At 47.8% G+C, this 20,232-nt stretch overlaps 1 protein-coding gene across 1 annotated transcript in view; it reads right to left on the bottom strand.

The window, feature by feature from the left end:
- Nucleotides 1–2,287: 2,287 nt before the first annotated feature.
- ERICH1 (glutamate rich 1) overlaps nt 2,288–20,232 on the bottom strand; it is a 132,269-nt gene continuing 114,324 nt past the window's right edge. Inside the window, exon 11 of the transcript XR_006886649.1 lies at nt 2,288–2,815. The gene's annotated coding sequence lies outside the window, so the exon portion shown is untranslated. The remainder of the gene's footprint in view (nt 2,816–20,232) is intronic.

Here is a 20,232-nt window from a genome sequence, read left to right as displayed (position 1 = left end):
CGTTAGGATGGCCCCGTCACCGTCCCCACCCGGTGTTGCTCAGAGATTATGTTAAGTCGAATGGCAGCAGGGGGATGATCAGGGGCTTCATCTAATCACAGGCGCCCTGAAAGCAGAGCCCCCCCAGCAGCGGCGAAAGGGAAGCCAGGGGCTCAAGGCCTGAGACGGACGCCGCACACATCGCTAGCTTCTGGGATTGGGGGCACGTGGGATGGAGCGCAGGTGGCCTCAAGGAGCAGAGAGGGGCCCCTGGGACCGTCAGTGAGGAGACGGGGCCTTCAGTCCTACAAGTGTGAGGAACTGAGTTCCATCCAAAAGCTGAGCCTGCCATGAGCCCTCAGAACCCCCCTGTGCTGGACGAGACCCTCGGCCAACTCCACGCAGCACCTCTCACCCAGCAAACAACAGACCCAACAGACGCCACTACCAGAGCGAGCGTTCCCAAAGTGTAATTTATTTATGTTATAAAGGCAGAGAATAACAGAGCGAGATGGTCTTCAAAATGTTCGTGTCTTTCTCTAAGTGATGGAAGATCATGTGTGCTTGTGACACGGATCTATCAGAGAGGACACCAGTGAGGCAGACCCTCCGCGTTCCAGAGACTCTGCGCTGAGAGTCGAGCACATTAATATGTGTCTCTGCTCAAGGGACGGTAGTGGATGAGGCACGAGCCCGTCAATGGATTCATACTCGAGTGAGCAGCAGGTCTTCAAGGAACCATGACGGAAGGCTGTGATGCGCCTGGCAGCCGAGGCTGGAGGAGATGGACGAGCAGAAGTAGCACCAGCAAGACCCCGAGACCCAACAAAGTCAGAGCCCACAGGGAGCTTCCAATTTACCAACAAGGATGAAAGAAGGGCCAAGTAAATCTCTCCTGAAGCCTCTCTCGAAATCCCAGGAGGAAACTCTATTTACAGTGCACGATAAAAATGAACCACCTCTTCCTCCTCCTCCTCCTCCTCTCCTCGTCCTCTGTGTCCCCACCCCCACCACACACACACTTTCTACAACACCTGCAACCTTCTTCTCCTTTCAAACCACGTGAAGCCCCGCCAGCTTCTCCGACTTCTCCAGCTTTCTTTACCTTTTTGCTCCACACATCTCATCTCTGCCAACACGACGTGACACCAATTTCACCAATATTGGGAGCTTTGTCAAGTTTCAGGCTGAGATCTGCTACTAAAAACAGTGGACAAGACTGTCTCTAAGTCTCTCCCAGTTCTGCTACTTTATGGGCCGATTCCATGATTTTAGAGAGAAGAGAGATTCTCCTGAACAGAGGAGACAGGAAAGATTGGGATGATTTGGGTTTGGGAGGGTGAGTGCAGAAGGATGCAGAGAGCTTCCAGACAAGGGTAAAGAAAGCGTGTACGGAGGCAGAAATACTCAAGGCCTGTGGTCTCCTGACTCCGTAGGTGCTGGAGAACCTGGAGGAAACATTTCGGGCATGCTGCCCTCCTCACACGGCTGCTCTCTTTGGCCGCCCTGGGCGCCTCACTGGTGTCCACTGACCAGGAAGGCCCTTGGAGCAGTGTCTCCCAACCACCAATGACCTCTGTGAGAAGGCCGATGTCCACAGAAAGACAGACACCGCTTGGAGAGCCCTGAACTGTTGTCATGGCCTCATGCGGCATGGGGACCCACTCCCGGATCTTACCGTCTCTGGTACCACAGCAGAGCGGCCTGTGCTCTGCCATCGCATGAAGACGTCTTCTCTGCCTCCCTCCCTGGGGTTCAGACCTGGTCTGGGCGCCAGACAGAGACACCACAGGTTGAGAGAGACCCAGTGGTCACTGTCTTGGTCTCCTGCCAACAACACTGGTTTTCTTCTAGAACTTTATCACAATTTTCTTCTAGGTTCTTTATCAGCCAGTAATGACAAGAACAACAAAAACACGATGTCATGCCAATTTGTTCCCGAAAGCCTCACCTTAGTTCCAGTGACAAGTTGCCTGATGCTGGGTTAGGCTCAAGCTGGTACCCCAGTACTTGCTAGTAAACACCCAGGGACCATGTCGTCACTGGTCAACGAGTATCTTTTATCCACCAGTCACGTCTTTCTGCCAAAGGGCTGAGAGACTGAGGCTTCCTCTCTCTGCTCCGTCCCCCATCCAATCAAAATGACAATAAAGTAATTACAAAGGCAGAAAAAGGCCACAACCACAATAACAAAAACACCAGAAACCTCGAGGAGCTGGAGGACAGGAGCGTCAGCCAAACAGGAAGTTGGAAGGGACAGGGCAGAGGAGCTGGCCTCGAGCAAGGACCATGAAGCCTGAGCGTTCCTGGTGGGGAAGCCAGGAGGCAGGCGGTCCATTGGGAAGCCAGGAATGCTCAGAAACGAGAGGCCCTGGAGCGCGTGGGCCTGAGGAGTCGGGAGGTCTGTGAGGAGCAGGCACCAGGCACCTGCCCAGCCTACGCGGGGGTCAGCCTGAGCCCCCGACCGAAACACAGGGGCCCAGGACAGCAGGGCCTGGCTTGGGGCGGACCAAGGGGTGACGAGGACCCACCTGCTGAATGACAAGAGCCCCACCTCCTCCGTCCCCCTGTGCTCCCACAGTGTCACCCAGACAGACCAGAGACGACACACCCTCTCTGGGCTACTAACTAGCCAGGAGGGGGACTCCACGTTGGGCGTCCCCCAGCAAGGGAACTGGTCACTTCCATCACGCCATGTAGGGCCGCTGGGCAGCAGGCCCCCAATCCTGCCAAACACCTCTTCATGCCTTGGTCTTCAATATCCGCAGCGAGCCGAGAACCATGGGAAGCGTGAAGAAGGCCTCTGTCTGTCCGAGTCCTGGAGGAAGCACAGGTCCTATGCAAGCCAGGGAAACCAAGGAACACTGACTTAGGAAACAGTCATTAGAAAAGGAACTAAGACCAGGGGCCGGCCTAGTGGCATGGCGGTTGAGTTTGTGTGGTCTGCTTTGGTGGCCTGGGGTTCGTGGGTTCGGATCCCAGGTGCAGACCTACACACAACAACTGCAGAGGCCTGGCGGCCGTGGATGAAGGTCTGTCCTTAGAGTCACATTTCACGGATTCTTCGACTGTGGAGCCGTGTGGCTTCCAGGATGTGTAAATCAATTAGCAGATGAAAGAGGGTGTACCAAGGAGACAATCCTACTGAAATGTATTTATGCCACTTAGTTTAACGCTCTGATATCTAATGGAATGCAACAAATATTCAGCAGCACGTTTGTCTGCGAATGGCAAATTAATAGGTCAGTTCCTGTCAACAAAACAGAGGTTGATCTTCTAGTTTATTTAATTTTCTGGTTGATTTGTGTTTGTATAGAACTAGCATCTGGAGGACAGTTCACAGAATAAATCACAGGTCTCCTACCCTCATAACTGACTCAGTAGGTGATTAAAATACTCAATGAGTCAAGCGTCAAGAGAGGGCACCCCACTTAGGGTTGCTGGGGTGATCAGGCCCAGAATCCCAAAGTCGGGGCTCCCAGGGGTGGAACTTTTGACTCTTTAAAGATTTCTTTGTGAGGAGAAGAGCCAAGATGGCGCCGTGAGTAGTCCTCTTTGTCTCTCGCCCTTCGAGTCTACAATTATTTGGACACTTATCGCTTGACAAAGGATATCCAGACAGCATCTCAGGACGTCTGAGACACCCACGCGACTATACATCGGAAGGCGGATGGACTTTCCTCCGGGAGGATGTGGAAATAGGTGAAAACTCTCCGACCCCGACGGGCAGCCTAGTACCCGAAAGCGGCTTTCTTCCAACGGACGCCCCCAGAGGATCCACACACATCTAGGGCAGGAGCGAGAACACAACAGAGGAGCGACGGTGGAAACAGGTGACCAGAACCCTACCTAAACCCCCTGCAATTACTCCTAAACGCAGAGGGAAACTTTGGAGTTGCACACCTGAGCCCGCGGGGAGAGTCTCTCCCTGCCATTGGCGGGGAGATCCCGCCTGGTGTTCGCGGCACCCGGAGGGTCCCAGAGAGAGTCGCTGGGGGTACGGAGGGCTCCCAGCTGCCGTTGCCCGCCCCGTGGGACTAGGGATTGCCGGAGATCTCGGAGAGGACCGGGGCCGGGGGAATTTTCAAAGGCCGGTTCTGCGACCCGGAGGGGAAGCGCCGGAGCTCCGCCCGGGCAGCAGACAAAACTCTCTGTCTGCCGTTAGCAGAGGGGCCACGCTGAGCATTCACGGCTCCGGGAGAGGCCCGGAGAGAATCCCAGAGGGCGGGGCGACCCCCAGCTGCCGTTGCCCGCCCCGTGGGGCTAGGGATTGCCAGAGATCTCGGAGAGGACCGGGGCGGGGGGAACTTTCAAAGGCCGGTTCTGCGACCCGGAGGCGAAGCGCCGGAGCTCCGCCCGGGCAGCAGACAAAACTCTCTGCCTGCCGTTAGCAGAGGGGCCACGCTGAACATTCACGGCTCCGGGAGAGGCCCGGAGAGAATCCCAGAGGGAGGGGCGACCCCCAGCTGCCGTTGCCCACCCCGTGAGGCTAGGGATTGCCGGAGATCTCAGAGAGGACTGGGGCTGGAGAGAGTTCCAGAGACCCAGCTTAGTAGCCTAGGGGGAAACCCTACAGGCTCACAGCAGCCTTAGGGAAAGCCTCTGCACAGCACCAGTAGAAGGCACCCAGCCGCCAGCCACAAGGCTGGAAGACCCCAGGGCAAAAGCAGCATAGCTAGGTGTACTAACCACAGACTGTAGAAGATGCCAATAGCTCTCCTGCGACCCATAGAGGACAAGTGAGATTTGGTGGGTGCCGACAGCAACGGAGCGACAAATATAAGTGATCCCACCCCTGGCCGCTGGAAAAGCCCATAACACCGTTGCAGACCCCAAGGAGAGAGCACATCTAGGTGGGCTGCAACAGTAGGCACCTGCAGCCTGAAGCCCCCCTGTGACGGCCCCCACGGCAGAGGAGGGAATCCAAAGGGCCACTGTGGCTACGAAGAGGGGCCCAGGCCCAGTTAGCAACTACAGACAGGGTTCCTGGTTGGTGAAATATAAACAGCTGCTCCTCCCACCGCAGCAGCTGAAACAAGTGAAAGGAGCAACTAAACTCTATCTCCATGCGGAGGCACAAATCAACAACATCAAGCAATATGAAAAAATACATTAAATCTCCAGAACAGAAAGAAAGCAACAAATACACAGAAAACAATCCCAAAGAAAATGAGATACATAACCTAAATGATGATGACTTCAAAACAGCCATCATTAAGATTCTCAATGAGTTAAGAGAGAATTCTGACCGACAACTCAACGAGTTCAGGAGCTATGTCACAAAAGAGTTTGATACGATAAAGAAGAACCAAACAGAAATATTGGAAATGAAGAATACAATAGAGGAGATTAAGAAAAATCTAGATGCTCTGAACAGTAGGGCTGATAATATGGAGGAAAGAATAAGCAATTTGGAAGATGGCAATATAGAATTGTTGCAGGCAGAGGAGGAGAGAGAAGCAAGACTTAAAAGAAATGAAGAAACTCTCCGAGAATTATCAGACACAATTAGGAGATGCAACGTAAGGATTATAGGTATACCAGAGGGAGAAGAGAAGGAGAAAGGAGCAGAAAACCTATTCAAAGAAATAATGGCTGAGAACTTCCCAAATCTGGTGAGGGAGATGGATCTTCAGGTGACAGAAGCCAATAGATCTCCAAACTTTATCAATGCAAGAAGACCAACTCCACGGCATATAGTAGTGAAGCTAGCAAAAGTCAACGACAAGGAGAAAATATTAAGGACAGCCAGGCAAAAGAAACTAACCTACAAAGGAACCCCCATCAGGCTATCAGCAGATTTCTCAGCAGAAACTTTACAGGCTAGAAGAGAGTGGAATGATATATTCAAAAATCTGAAGGACAAAAATCTACAGCCGAGAATTCTCTACCCAGCGAAAATATCCTTCAAATACGATGGAGAAATAAAAACTTTCCCAGATAAACAAAAATTAAGGGAGTTCATTGCCACAAAACCTCCTCTTCAGGAAATCCTCAGGAAAACCCTCATTCCTGAAAAATCCAAAAAAGGAAAGGGGCTACAAAACCAAGAGCAGAGGAGATAAGTAGAAGGACAACAACAGAGAGTAGCAGCTCTACATCAGAGCAGATTAAACCATGGGACGAGAAACAAAGGAAACTGAAGAAAACCGGAAAACAAGACACAAAATGGGAGTGGTAGGCCCCCACGTCTCAATAATCACTCTAAATGTAAATGGATTGAACTCCCCAATCAAAAGACACAGAGTGGCAGGATGGATCAAAGAACAAGATCCAACAATATGCTGCCTCCAGGAAACACACCTCAGCCCCAAAGACAAACACAGACTCAGAGTGAAGGGATGGAGAACAATACTCCAAGCTAATAATGAACAAAAGAAAGCAGGTGTCGCTATACTAATATCAGACAAGGTAGATTTCAAAGCAAAACAGATAAAGAAAGATAAAGAGGGACAGTATATAATGATAAAAGGGACTCTCCACCAAGAAGACATAACACTTATAAATATATACGCACCCAACACAGGAGCACCAAAATTTGTAAAGCAACTCTTAATAGAACTAAAAGAAGACATCAACAACAATACAATAATAGTAGGGGACCTCAACACACCATTAACACCAATGGACAGAACATCCAGACAGAAAATCAACAAGGAAATAATAGAATTAAATGAAAAATTAGACCAGATGGACTTAATAGATATATATAGAACACTTCATCCAAAAACAGCAGGTTACACATTCTTCTCAAGTGCACATGGAATATTCTCAAGGATTGACCATATTTTGGGAACCAAAGCAAACATCAATAAATACAAGAGAGTTGAAATAATATCAAGCATCTTTTCTGATCATAACGCTATTAAACTAGAAATCAACTACAAGAAAAAAGCAGAGAAAGGTGCAAAAATGTGGAGACTAAACAACACGCTTCTCAACAAACAATGGATCATTGAAGAAATTAAAGAAGAAATCAAATATTATCTGGAGACAAATGAAAATGAGAACACGACATACCAAATCATTTGGGATGCAGCAAAAGCAGTCCTAAGAGGGAAATTCATCGCAATACAGGCTCACCTCACTAAACAAGAAAAAGCTCACGTAAGCAACCTCAAATGACACCTAATGGAACTAGAAAAAGAAGAACAAACAAAGCCCAGAGTCAGTAGAAGGAGGGAAATAATAAAAATAAGAGCAGAAATAAACGGTATTGAAACAAAAACGACAATAGAAAGGATCAATGAAACAAAGAGTTGGTTCTTTGAAAGAATTAACAAAATTGACAAACCCCTAGCCAGACTCACCAAGAAAAGAAGAGAGAAAGCACAAATTAATAAAATCAGGAATGACAGAGGAGAAATCACAACAGATACCAATGAAATACAAGAGATCATAAGAGAATACTATGAAAAACTATATGCCAACAAATTGAACAACTTGGAAGAAATGGACAAATTCCTAGACTCCTACAATCTCCCCAAACTGAATCAGGAAGAAATGGAGAATCTGAATAGACCAATCACAAGTAAGGAAATAGAAACGGTAATCAAAAACCTCCCCAAAAACAAGAGTCCAGGACCAGATGGCTTCTCTGGAGAATTCTACCAAACATTCAAAGAAGACTTAATACCTATTCTCCTCAAACTGTTCCAGAAAATTGAGAAAGATGGAGAACTCCCTAACACATTCTATGAAGCCAACATCACTCTGATCCCCAAACCTGACAAGGACAACACAAAGAAGGAGAACTACAGGCCGATATCACTGATGAACATAGATGCAAAAATCCTCAACAAAATTTTGGCAAACCAATTACAGCAATACATCAAAAAGATTATACACCATGATCAAGTGGGATTTATACCAGGGACACAGGGATGGTTCAACATCCGCAAGTCAATCAACGTGATACACTACATCAACAAAATGAAAAACAAAAACCACATGATCATCTCAATAGACGCAGAGAAAGCATTCGACAAGATCCAACACCCATTTATGATAAAAACCCTCAGTAAAATGGGTATAGAAGGAAAGTACCTCAACATAATAAAGGCCATATATGATAGACCCACAGCCAACATCATACTCAATGGACAAAAGCTGAAAGCCATCCCTCTGAGGACAGGAACAAGACAAGGGTGCCCACTTTCACCACTCCTATTCAACATAGTACTGGAGGTGCTGGCCAGAGCAATTCGGCAGGAAAAAAAAATAAAAGGAATCCAAATAGGTAACGAAGAAGTAAAACTCGCGTTGTTTGCAGACGACATGATCTTATACATAGAATACCCCAAAGAATCCACAGAAAAACTATTAGAAATAATCAACAACTACAGCAAAGTAGCAGGGTATAAAATTAACGTGCATAAATCAGTAGCATTTCTATACACTAACAATAAACTAACAGAAAAAGAACTCAAGAACTCTATCCCATTCACAATCGCAACGAAAAGAATAAAATACCTTGGGATAAACTTAACCAAGGAAGTGAAGGATCTATACAATGAAAACTACAAGACTTTCTTGAAAGAAATAGGCGATGACATAAAGAGATGGAAAAACATTCCTTGCACATGGATTGGAAGAATAAACATAGTTAAAATGTCCATACTACCTAAAGCAATATACAGATTCAATGCTATCCCAATCAGAATCCCAAGAACATTCTTCACAGAAATTGAACAAACAATCCTAAAATTCATATGGGGGAACAAAAGACCACGAATTGCTAAAGCAATCTTGAGCAAGAAAAACAAAGCCGGCGGAATCACAATCCCCGATTTCAAAACATACTACAAAGCTACAGTGATCAAAACAGCATGGTACTGGTACAAAAACAGGTCCACAGATCAATGGAACAGAATTGAAAGCCCAGAGATAAAACCACACATCTATGGACAGCTAATCTTCGACAAAGGAGCAGAGGGCCTACAATGGAGAAAAGAAAGTCTCTTCAACAAATGGTGCTGGGAAAACTGGACAGCTACATGCAAAAGATTGAAAATTGACCATTCTTTTTCACCACACACCAAAATAAACTCAAAATGGATCAAAGACCTAAAGATTAGGCCTGAGACAATAAGTCTTTTGGAAGAGAATATAGGCAGTACACTCTTTGACATCAGTTTCAAAAGAATCTTTTCGGACACTGTAACTCCTCAGTTGAGGGAAACAATAGAAAGAATAAACAAATGGGACTTCATCAGACTAAAGAGCTTCTTCAAGGCAAGGGAAAACAGAATTGAAACAAAAAAACAGCTCACTAATTGGGAAAAAATATTTACAAGCCACTTATCCGACAAAGGGTTAATCTCCATAATATACAAAGAACTCACACAGCTTAGCAACAAAAAAACAAACAACCCGATCAAAAAATGGGCAGAGGACATGAACAGACATTTCTCAAAAGAAGATAGGAATATGGCCAATAGACACATGAAAAGATGTTCATCATCGCTAATCATCAGGGAAATGCAAATCAAAACTACACTAAGATATCACCTTACCCCCGTTAGATAGGCAAAAACATCCAAAACCAAGAACGACAAATGTTGGAGAGGTTGTGGAGAAAGAGGAACCCTCATACACTGTTGGTGGGAATGCAAACTGGTACAGCCACTATGGAAAACAGTATGGAGATTTCTCAAAAAGTTAAAAATAGAAATACCCTATGACCCAGCCATCCCATTACTGGGTATCTATCCTAAGAACCTGATATCAGATATCTCAAGAGTCCATTGCACCCCTATGTTCATCGCAGCATTATTTACAATAGCCAAGACGTGGAACCAGCCTACATGCCCAGAAACTGATGATTGGATAAAGAAGATGTGGTATATATACACAATGGAATACTACTCAGCCATAAAAAAAGACGAAATTGGCCCATTCACAACAATGTGGATGGACCTCGAGGGCATTATGTTAAGCGAAATAAGTCAGTCAGAGAAAGACGAACTCTATATGACTCCACTCATAGGTGGAAATTAGTATATTGAGAAGGAGATCTGATCGGTGGTTACCAGGGAAAAGGGGGGGTGGGGGGAGGGTACGGAGGGGGAAGTGGTGTACCCACAACATGACTAACAAAAATGTACAACTGAAATTTCACAAGCTTGTAATCCATCATAACATTAATAAAAAAAAAAAAAAAAGAACTAGCATCTGTTTGAAAAATGTTTTGAAAATAATGTAAAACCCTTTCTCCCAAAATTACCCACTTACCAAAAGACCACAACGTCTTTTTCCCAATAGAAAAAGTGGCAAGCATGGCTTTCACTTCCTAAAATAAAAGGCCTTTAAGTACATATTCAACTATTGCAAGTTGATCTTCATGTTGACAGCCCAGATCACAGAGATTGGAGTTGATTGTTGTGAAAACCAATTCCTTTATCATCAAATAGATTTTTAAAAGGCAGTTAATATGATAATTTACCTAGGAAAAATAAGTGTCATTATGCCCCACACTCTAAGCTCTGTACATTTTTTTTTTCCATCCTTTCGGGTGCCCTGATTTGAAAAGCTACTGGCATTATCTCCTCTGACTTGGAGATGTTTCTATGTTTGACTCCCTTCTTTGTGAAGATTGAGGATTACTACCTGCAAAATTCTAGACAGTGCCTACAAATGTTCCCAAAGACATTTTGGTTTGATTCAAAAAAACACAAGAAAACTAATCTTAAGTTGGGGACATAGAGAGTGTCCCAGAGTGATTTTCGAGAAAATAGAGGTGTGACAGGGTGATGTGTACAGACTTCTATCAACTTGGGAGACAAATGATTTGTATGTTTGTTTTCTTTGGGCCAAGATAAACTATGTTTCAACTGCTATTTATTTTATTTTAATTTCTTTTTATGTAATTAGACCTAAGAATGACTTTTTGGAGATTAAAATCGTGCCACGAACACCCTGCATTGCTTATTCTAAAATGCAGTTTGCTGGTAGGATTATGCTGCCAGACAGGGACAAGCAATCACTGTGTAAGGCCCAAGGGTGAAACGCCTTGTGTGGAGAATCTCAGATTTTCTGCAAAAGTGTTATTCCAGGGACTCTATTTTTTAGCACAGAGAGTCCCAAGTAACAGTCGCCATGCGTAAGACCCCATCAGCAGCCCTGGATGACCTGCAGGAAAGCTCAGAACTGGAGAGCTATGACTGAGAAGAGAGACCACGACACCTGCAGCTTCGCTTTGAGATTTCCACGTTCCACATCAGCTTCCTTCTCCATTCATTCCTGACAGTTTGTTAAAGAGGAGGAAGATGATGACGATTTTCTCATCCGTAGAACGTGGAATATCATGGTCACAACTCCATGGGGTTATTCTGAAGCTGACAACGACCGACAGACGTGAAGCACTGAGAACGTCTCCAGCTCACCGTCACCGACCAAGTGACAGATCACAGTACTTTCAACAGAAGATGCCACCAGACGGCTGGTTTCATTAGTTTTATTAAGTTCTAACTGACCATGTGCCGTAGTCTTGGCAGCTAACTGGTCTCGACTCCCAGGAACCGCGGATGCAGTAGGATCCCTGGCCTCTGCTATTCCTGAAGAAGCAGAGTAATCCTGTGGCCGTCGAGTGATGGGAACAATGGGGAAGGACTCCTGGAGACCCCCGTCTAGTCTCCTCATGTCAGGGTTACAGAAAGCGGGAATCCATGGCGTGTGCAAGGCTGCTGTAGACTCAATGATCGTGTCCCCTCAAGTCCATCCGCCGAAACTGAATCCCCCGATGTGATGGTGTTAGGAGGGTGGGGCCTTCGGGAGGTGATCAGGTCATGAGGGTGGAGCCGCCATCATAGGATTAGTACCCTTGTAAAAGGACCCCCAGAGAGCTCCCTGCCCTTCCCCCACGTGAGGACACGGAGAGAAGTCACTCATCTATGAACCAGGAAGCCGGCCCTCACCAGACACCGGCTCTGTTGGCACCTTGGTCTTGGACTTCCAGCCTCCAGAATTCTAAGAAGTACGTGTCTGCGGTTCAAGCCACTGGGTCTATGGTCTTTGTTATAGCAGTCGGAACTGACCCAGACAAGGCCACACCGCAGACACGGTCCCATGGACTCCGAGCGGGCTGAGTCATGGAGGACGGGGAGGCGTCACTTGCGGGGTGGGGATTTGGGGAAAGTCTGCTTCATTGCTGCAGCCGAGTCCTCCAAGCTTCTCAGAGCCGCCTGGGTGAAGTCTGCCGTCACGGGGTGAAGGTTCCCAACGACCACGGCTGCGTCAGGCCCAGACCCGTCTGCAGTTCCATGACCGAAAGTCACGGGAACGAAACCTTCCTGACCCGTTTAAATCACTCATCCCAATAGACGTACAAACGAATACATCCCTGCAGACAGACGTTCATGCTCAAAAAATAGAAGAAGTAGCTTGTCTTATCATCATTCTTTTCTCTTTCAACTTAATTTCTTAGGATCAGAAGAGGGAAGAGCAAAAACATTATGGTCCATGGAGATCATTTGGATAAGCCAGATTGGATCTTTTCAGTTGATGGTACATACAAGCTTTTTGTTCTACACAAAGGGCTCGAAGGCAATGGTAACACAGAATAATAACACAAAGGCAGCACGATCCAGTGCCTGCTGTAACGACGTGGAGCGAGAACTGAAGGTAGCATGCGGTTCAACATGAATCAGTGTTTGTCTAACAAAATAACCAGCAGAGGTTGAAAGATGTTACCCAGCTACCCAAAGCCCTGTTTCCATGGATGATTAAAATCTTTGCATGTGTTGTATCTTTTATTAATGTTCACTCACCCAAGTAAAAAGGTTTATTTTCATTTAATTTTCAATTTTTCTTTAAAATGAGATGACAGTAAGTGGAATCTGTGGACCAATAAAGTATCTGTGTGTATGCGTGCATAATAGATATAGAATGCACAAAATGGAAATGTTGTTTAAAGGATGAATTACAAACCTCATTATACAGATAAAATGTGTATGAAGTGGAAAATACTCCAAATGTGAAGTAGAGCATTTTTTATTAGGTATAGCCAAAATATTGCACCAAAGGCATATTCAAAATATATTAGTCTTCTTAGTGAGAAAATTTAAGTTACAAGAATGCCTAATTGATTAAATTTTATATACAAAATACAACCAATTTTTTTGTTTTTTTGCCAGGGAAGATTTGCCCTAAGTTATCATCTGTTGCCAATATTCCTCCTTTTTTTTCTCTCCCTTTTCCCTCCCCAAAGCCCCAGTACATAGTGATCTATACACAACCAACTTTTTTAAAACAGAAATTAAATATTTATAAGACTCAATCTGGGAAACGGATAAAGGAAAAAATATGCAAAGTTAAATGTGTGATAAAATCCTGGTCAAAACTGATGAATGAAAGAATCGTGAAATATTTGGCCAAGATCCTCCACGGTCTTCATTGCTTGTGCCTTTGCTCCTTTGTGGAAAGCTGACAAACTTGAATAAAGTCCCAACTGGTTTGAAAATTCTAAATCTGTGCTGAGCCGACTTAGTGGTCGTTCATTCTTCTGTCAAACGTCTGTTGAGTACTTCCTTACACACGTGTTAGTAAGAAAGATGCTTGTTTTTCCCAAGACCAAATCCACTTACTCATTTCATTTCTTTTGCTCTGAAGAGAAGATTCTTGTTAGTTCAGACAATCAATCAGGGCTTCCTTTCAAAGCCTCATTATCTAACGTCTGTGGATAAAAGACCCGCACCCTCAGGCCCTGATCCTGCAGCCCAAACAATGTTTTTATTTCTTGGGCGACCCCTGGGAATTTAGAATAACTGTATTGCCATCCCACTGACAAATGGAAACAAGGACCAGAGAGGTGACTTCTCTCTCAGCAAACAGTGTTACCTCAGAGTTTTCACTTTCAGTTGTTCGTGTCACTGAGGGGAACTTCGGGCGCCTGGACCTCTGTGGGGCTGGTTTTGGTGCAGCTGCCAGGGAGCAGGTCTAAGTCAAAGGTGACGTGGGAGGTGGTGGAGGTAGGTGAGTCCTTGGAGGGAGGGCATCCTGTGGTTGTGAACCGTCCCACCGACTCCAGCAGCATTTTCAGGAAGTGCCGGCATCACCCACGTCCAGATGACAGGACGGCCTCCGCAGTGACGGGAGCAGCAACACTGATGGTCTTCCAGTCCCTGTTGAAAACCAGCTCATTTCCGCAAGGGAATCACAGGCTCTTTACTCCTGAAAACCTGTGTTCAGATCCTCTATTTCTCTGTGAGGATCCAGTGCCTTGTTGCTCACTGTCTCCAGTCCCCCCGCTGCCCTGTCCCAGTGTGGTGGAGAGCGCCTGTTTCCACTGGGGACCTGCACATGGCCGTTCAACCTCCTGAGGGATGGAAGGGGCACCACGGCTCAGGCCGTTCGAAATCCATTTACTTTGAGAATCGGGACCAGACCTTTCAGAAATGAGAAAAGAACGCTGCCCTCATTTCCGTTAAGCCAACGCCGCCTGGTGAGGTGTCCTGTGTCCACAGATGTTTAATCTCCCAGTTCTTGGAGCGTGTTAGCATTTGCACGTGGGATTCACTTGACTCCAGCTTCACCACGACCCTTTGCATCTGTGTAGACAGGGGCAGGGCCACACAGGTGGCGTCATGTTAGATCTGTCAGACTGGTGGTGGTAACGGTGTCAACAAGGCTGATGGCTGGCTGTGTTTGTCTCGTGTGTTTGTCCCCTTCCAAATTCTAAGTACTTCGTGGAAAGACCATGATTTATTTGCCTTCTGTGTTTCGTGTAGGACTAAACAGCAGGTACGAAGGAGTGTTCTGTCAACATTTGTCCATTCAATCCATTCGTTCACTTATCCGACACGTTTCCTGAGCCCAGCTCCGTGCCAGACACCAGGGCTGATGTGGAGACGGGTTAATCTGAAGAGAGCATCCTTCGCGACGAGTGGGAGGCGGTGTGGAGGGGACCCACCCGCCAGTGGAGCTCCTCAGCTGCGTGGAGCCAAGGAGCAGCCGTCTGGGAGCACATTATTAGCAGAGGAGAGGATGTGACTGAGCCGTGGGCTTGTGTTAACCCGTCCAATGGCTGCATTCAAGCCATCCCGGGGGACAGACAGTGAGGATGTCGGCAGGTGAGGATGGTCACTGGAAATCCTTGCTCTCCCTCGCCTGTGGGGTTGACGGCATCGCTGAATCTCGGGTCCCTTGGTCTTTCCTAAGACAGTTACTCACCACACAAAAAGCCACAGTTGAGAGAAGATGAACTCAGTTCTGACCCGCCTGGCTGAATCGGCGCTTCAGGTCAGTTCAGTGGGAGTTTATCCCTCCTCCTATTTACTGGTCTTAGATCTGCTTGGGACTCCTGAAATATCTGGTTGAGAGAGCTCAATCGTCTTCATCTTAATTCAACATTTATTGATCCACAGATAGGTGCCAACTGCTGGGGAGAAGGAGGTAACAAGACTCGTCCTGCTCAGCTGCATTTCCTCTGGTGTAAAAATGAGGCTGATGACCTGGCCAGCGATTGCAGCGGTATCTGGGGCGGCCACTGTCTCCACGAGGATTGAAGGAGATGATGCCCCTCCTGCAAAAGGCAGTGCTCAGAACACGGTGCCTGCGACTCTGTGGGGACGGGCTTCCACCAGCTGTTCACAAATGCAAGGGTCGGTCTCCACGGGCCGGAGGGAGACGAGTGCCGACCGCCCGTTGCTGATGGAAGTGACTTGGGAACGCTCAGTCAGCACTGTGGTTGTAAGGAAAGATCCTGCATCTTCTGTTGCTTTGGACTTCACTCAGGTGAGACGTGAGAGAAACGACCAGCGGGAAGCGGACAGAAAGCGGCTTTTCACCTTCTGATGGAACAGATTGTTGCCAATCTCCAGCCCGTTTTCTGTCAATATTTAGTTTTTCTCTTTAGTGAATATGCTGCATTAGAGAGAAGCTAAGACAATGATCCTCTTTAATGACCAAGGGGAGACTTTCCAGGTGACTGAGACTGTTTTCTTAAAGGTGGAAATGTCAGGGACTTGCAGGGGGACATGCACGACTCTTTCTTACCTGGCAAGACGCCCGGTGGGCATGTTTCACGTCACGTCCAGAAACGCACAGGAGCACATGGAGTTTCTGGAAATTTTTTTCCCTGTATGGATAACTTATTTATTAAGTCCTAAATATTAAACTTAAAGGTGCAAATTAAAGAAATTCCGTAACCTGAAAAGCACAGCCACACTGAGAACACGATGGTTAACCATGATCTCTCTACGTCCACGTATTGTCTGGTGGCACAGGTCTTGGTGGCATTTAACTTTCATGTTTGTTTGGGGGATGAGGGTGGGCAGGTGGGAGGGAGGGCGTGAATTCACCCAGGACTGGCTACTGCAGCCACCGTGCAGCCGGCGCCTCCTCCGAGAGCTGCTCGCGCCCGGCTGTGGCTGCAGGGCTGAGCGAGGCTCCCGTTCGTTCCACACAGGCTTGTCTTCCGGCTGCAGTTGATGGACGCAGGCTGGACAACCAGTCCAGGTGGGGATGCTCAGAGCGTCTTTCTCAGAATTTGGCACTGACACACAGAGACCACAGTTCATTCCTTAGGGAATTTGAGCTGAAAAATCAAATGAAGCCAGAGGTAGAGTGAGCACAAGACTGAGAAAGAGAGAGAGTGAAGAAGAGAGAGACAGAGACAGAGAGAGACAGAGAGACAGAGAGATAGACACAGAGACACAGAGACACAGAGAGAGACAGAGAGAAGGAGAGAGAGATGGAGAGACAGACAGAGACAGAGGGAGAGAGAGAGCGAGCAAGTGGGAGCAAATGGTCAGAGGAAAGAAAACGAGGAGGCGATGGAGGACCTGGGGACCTGACTCGGGCCGTCCCGCCATCACTGACCACAGGGTGGTGAATGTTCCTCCAGCTTCCAGATTAGGAAACAGGCTCCAGAAGGCAGGGGCGGGTCAGGGCGCATGGGCAGTCTTGGTGTGACCAGCTCTCAGCCTGCTCCTGCAGGCACCGTCCGGCCTCAGGGACCTGCTGCTCCATGAAAGGCCCCACGGGAAGGGGGCTCCCCCGAATGCTGGGCCAGTCCCTGAACCGAGATCCCCGAGCCTCAGACCTGCCCCACGGCGCGTCCTCAGAGGGGCCTCCCGTCCCGCATCCACCGTCCCCACGTTGTCCCGTCTCCCAACCCGCCTCGCTTTCCTCCTGCACCGGCGCCTCTGCCTGGCCTGCACCATCTGACTCTGAGAGCAATCTCTTGGACCGTGAGTCTCAGGGGCCCCTGGGATCTGCTCTCACTGCCAAGAGCAGCGCCCGGAACTCAGGGTGCTGGGCAGATCCCAAGACTGCACTCAGCCCCTGCCGCTGGCTTCCTTGCTCCCTCCCGGCTGGGAGGCCACCTGCCAGGCTGGAGTGGGGCCATCAGCGGTCATGCGGAGGCCAGGCAGCCCCGCCTCCCACTCCCAGAGATCTGGGCAGCTGGTCGACGGCTCCAGGCTTCGGCCACCGAGTGGGGTAGGAACGTGTGTCTCCCGAGCCTGCGGTGGAGACAAGCTGTGACTCCTCGCAAAGCGCTCGGGGCTCCCGCAGAGACCAAGCAGCCAGTGACCACGAACTACGAAAACTCTGCTCAGTTCTGACTCCTAGACGACAACGCCAAGCACCATCCGGAAGTCCCGGCCGCTGGTTGTCGGAAAGGCGACGCGGGGGCACGTCCACTGAGACGGACCGCAGACAGCAGCCCCCACAGCACGCACCCTGCTGGGGGCTTCCAAAGGCGAGGGCTGGAGCACAGGGGCGTCACTCCCCAAAACAACCGTTTAACAGACACAACTACATAAGGAATCGTTCAGAGTCTCTGGAATCATCCTGAGGTCACACAGCCACGGAGACACATCCACTCAGGGAGTCAATGAAATCTCAGGAGGAACAGTGAGTCCGTGATGTTTGAGCCATGACCCGCCCCCCGGCGAGTCCATCTCAGGGAAGCTGATCAGGACTCCACCCTGCACAGACGAGGTCAAGAGATGGAGTCCCCCACCGCAGCTTGGGGTGGGGGCCAGGCCAGCAGTGTTTCTCCTCTCCCAGCCTCAGGTGCAGAAATTCTATTCCTGGTGGGCACAGGAGGAGGGCCAGTCTCCTCCCCCACACCCCTGCTGATAGGGTGGACATCCCCCCAGGTGTGGCTGACGAAGAACACTGGGGCCCTCGATCTCCTACCCCAGGGCGTTTGTAGAGCAGAGGTTCCGTGCCAGAGAACAAGCAGAAAGGACCAGGAGCTGCTACCGCCCACACCCTCAGAGTGCGCTCACGGCACGGGGACCACTCAGGAGAAGCGGGCCCTGCCCTGTGCCAGCTGCTGGGAAGGCGCCTAGGAGTCCTGCCAGGGAGAGGCGACTGTAATGATGAAGCTCCACGGCTCTGCCCAAGGGGACCAATGTTATTTGGAACAAATTGTGGAGAATTTCATGCTCAAAGCTGTCTGAACCAATGGAGACCTTGGTAGGGAGCACGTGAGAAGGTGCCGATAGCTCGAAGGTACTAGAGGTGACAAGTCAACAGCAGCCCAGCCCGAAGTTTAACAGAGAGAACCAGGGGAAGAGCCGGCCCAGGTGGGCCTTCTCGGATCACGGCCGCCCCGGGGTGGGAAGGTCGTCCCAAACGCCAGGCTGCACCGCTCAGGAGCACTCAGAGCAGGATGAGGGGCAGGCTCCAAACCTTCCCGGATTTTCCTCGCGCAGCCCCGTCCAGTGCAGCCCAGTGGCATCAACACCTGAGCTACCGGAAGCAAAGGAGGCAGTGAGATGACACACTCAACAAGCCAAAAGTAGAAGCCACGGATCGAGAATCTTACGTCCAGCAAAAGTATCTTTCAAAGACAGGAGGGAAATGAAGACATTCCAGATAAACCCAAGAGGATCTGTTGCAGAGTCTCCTTACAAGACAGACTAGGAAGTTCGGCAGGACGAGGGCGAGCGACACCAGACAGTCACTCAAGTCCACACGATGGGACAAGGGGGGTGGCAAAGCTACGATACAGGTAATTATGAAGATGGGGTAAGAGCACGCTTCTACCCCTTTCCTCTCTTAACTGATTGAAAACATAACTGCATAAAATAACATGTATAGAATTGCATTATTTAGATTATAACATATAGAGACGTAATATATTTGAAAATAGCTGCACATAGGAGGCGAGCAGGACGAAGCCGTATTGGAGAAAGGGAAGGACAGAGATGGTCACCAGCAACCACAGGGGGACACGCAGAATCAAACGGTAAATAAGGAGTTTCATAGAGCGAACCGTACCAATACACGCTCGCTCTCCTTCCTTCCCTCAGCCTCTTGAAGAGGTTAAGATTGTACGAAACAACAGTTACAACAACGTTCTGTTGGGTGTGTGACATAGATAGAGGCAGTATGTATAACAACAGCACAAAGAGAAGTCTCTGGACAGAGTACACGGGGTCACGCTTCCGTGCTCCACTGGTGGCAGCTTAGTACAAATCTGAAGCAGATTTTGGTGTTAAGGTGTATATGGTAAGCCCTAGAACAACCACTAAGAAAACAACTTAAAAAACAGTAAAATAAAGTCATTAAAGGAATAAAACTGTTATACTAGGAAATATCCATCAATATGAAAAAAGGCAGTAAAAGAGAAACAGAGCAACAAAAAAGACGTAGAAAATGAAAAGCACAGTGCAGACATAAGTCCAATTATACCAATAATAAAACTAAATGGGAATCAACTGAACATTTCAATTAAGAGACAGAGATTGTTAGATTGGATAAAGGAAAACATATATATATGTTTTCTGTACACTGGGTCTCATAGATATACTGTCTACAGAGACCCAGTGCAGATTCAAAAAATACAAATGGATTGAAAGCTAAAGAATGGGAAAAGATACACCATGCAAACAGCAGCCATGAGAGAGACAGAGACACTATATTCACATCACGAAAAAAAGACTTTAAAACAGAAATGTTACTGGAGATAAAGAGGGACATTTTGTAATAATAAACAGGTCAATTCATAAGGAAGATATAACAATCATAAACCTATATGCTCTTAACAGTGAAGCCCCAAAATACATGAAATGAACTGACAGAATTGAAGGGAGAAATAGACAATTCAACAATTGTTGATAAAGTCAATACCCCACTTCCAATAGGACAAATAGGCAGAAGATCAACGAGGAAACAGAAGACTTGAACAACGCTTTCAAACTGGATCTAACTGACACCTACAGAACTCTCTCCCCAAACAGGAAAATGCACGTTCCTCTCATGACACGTCTCTAGGGTTGACCACATGGCACATCATAA

The sequence above is a fragment of the Equus quagga genome, chromosome 22, assembly GCF_021613505.1.
Source record: "Equus quagga isolate Etosha38 chromosome 22, UCLA_HA_Equagga_1.0, whole genome shotgun sequence".
Lineage (NCBI taxonomy): Eukaryota > Metazoa > Chordata > Mammalia > Perissodactyla > Equidae > Equus > Equus quagga.
Note: the sequence above shows the minus strand (reverse complement) of the source record. Positions and strands in the feature narration are given on the sequence as shown.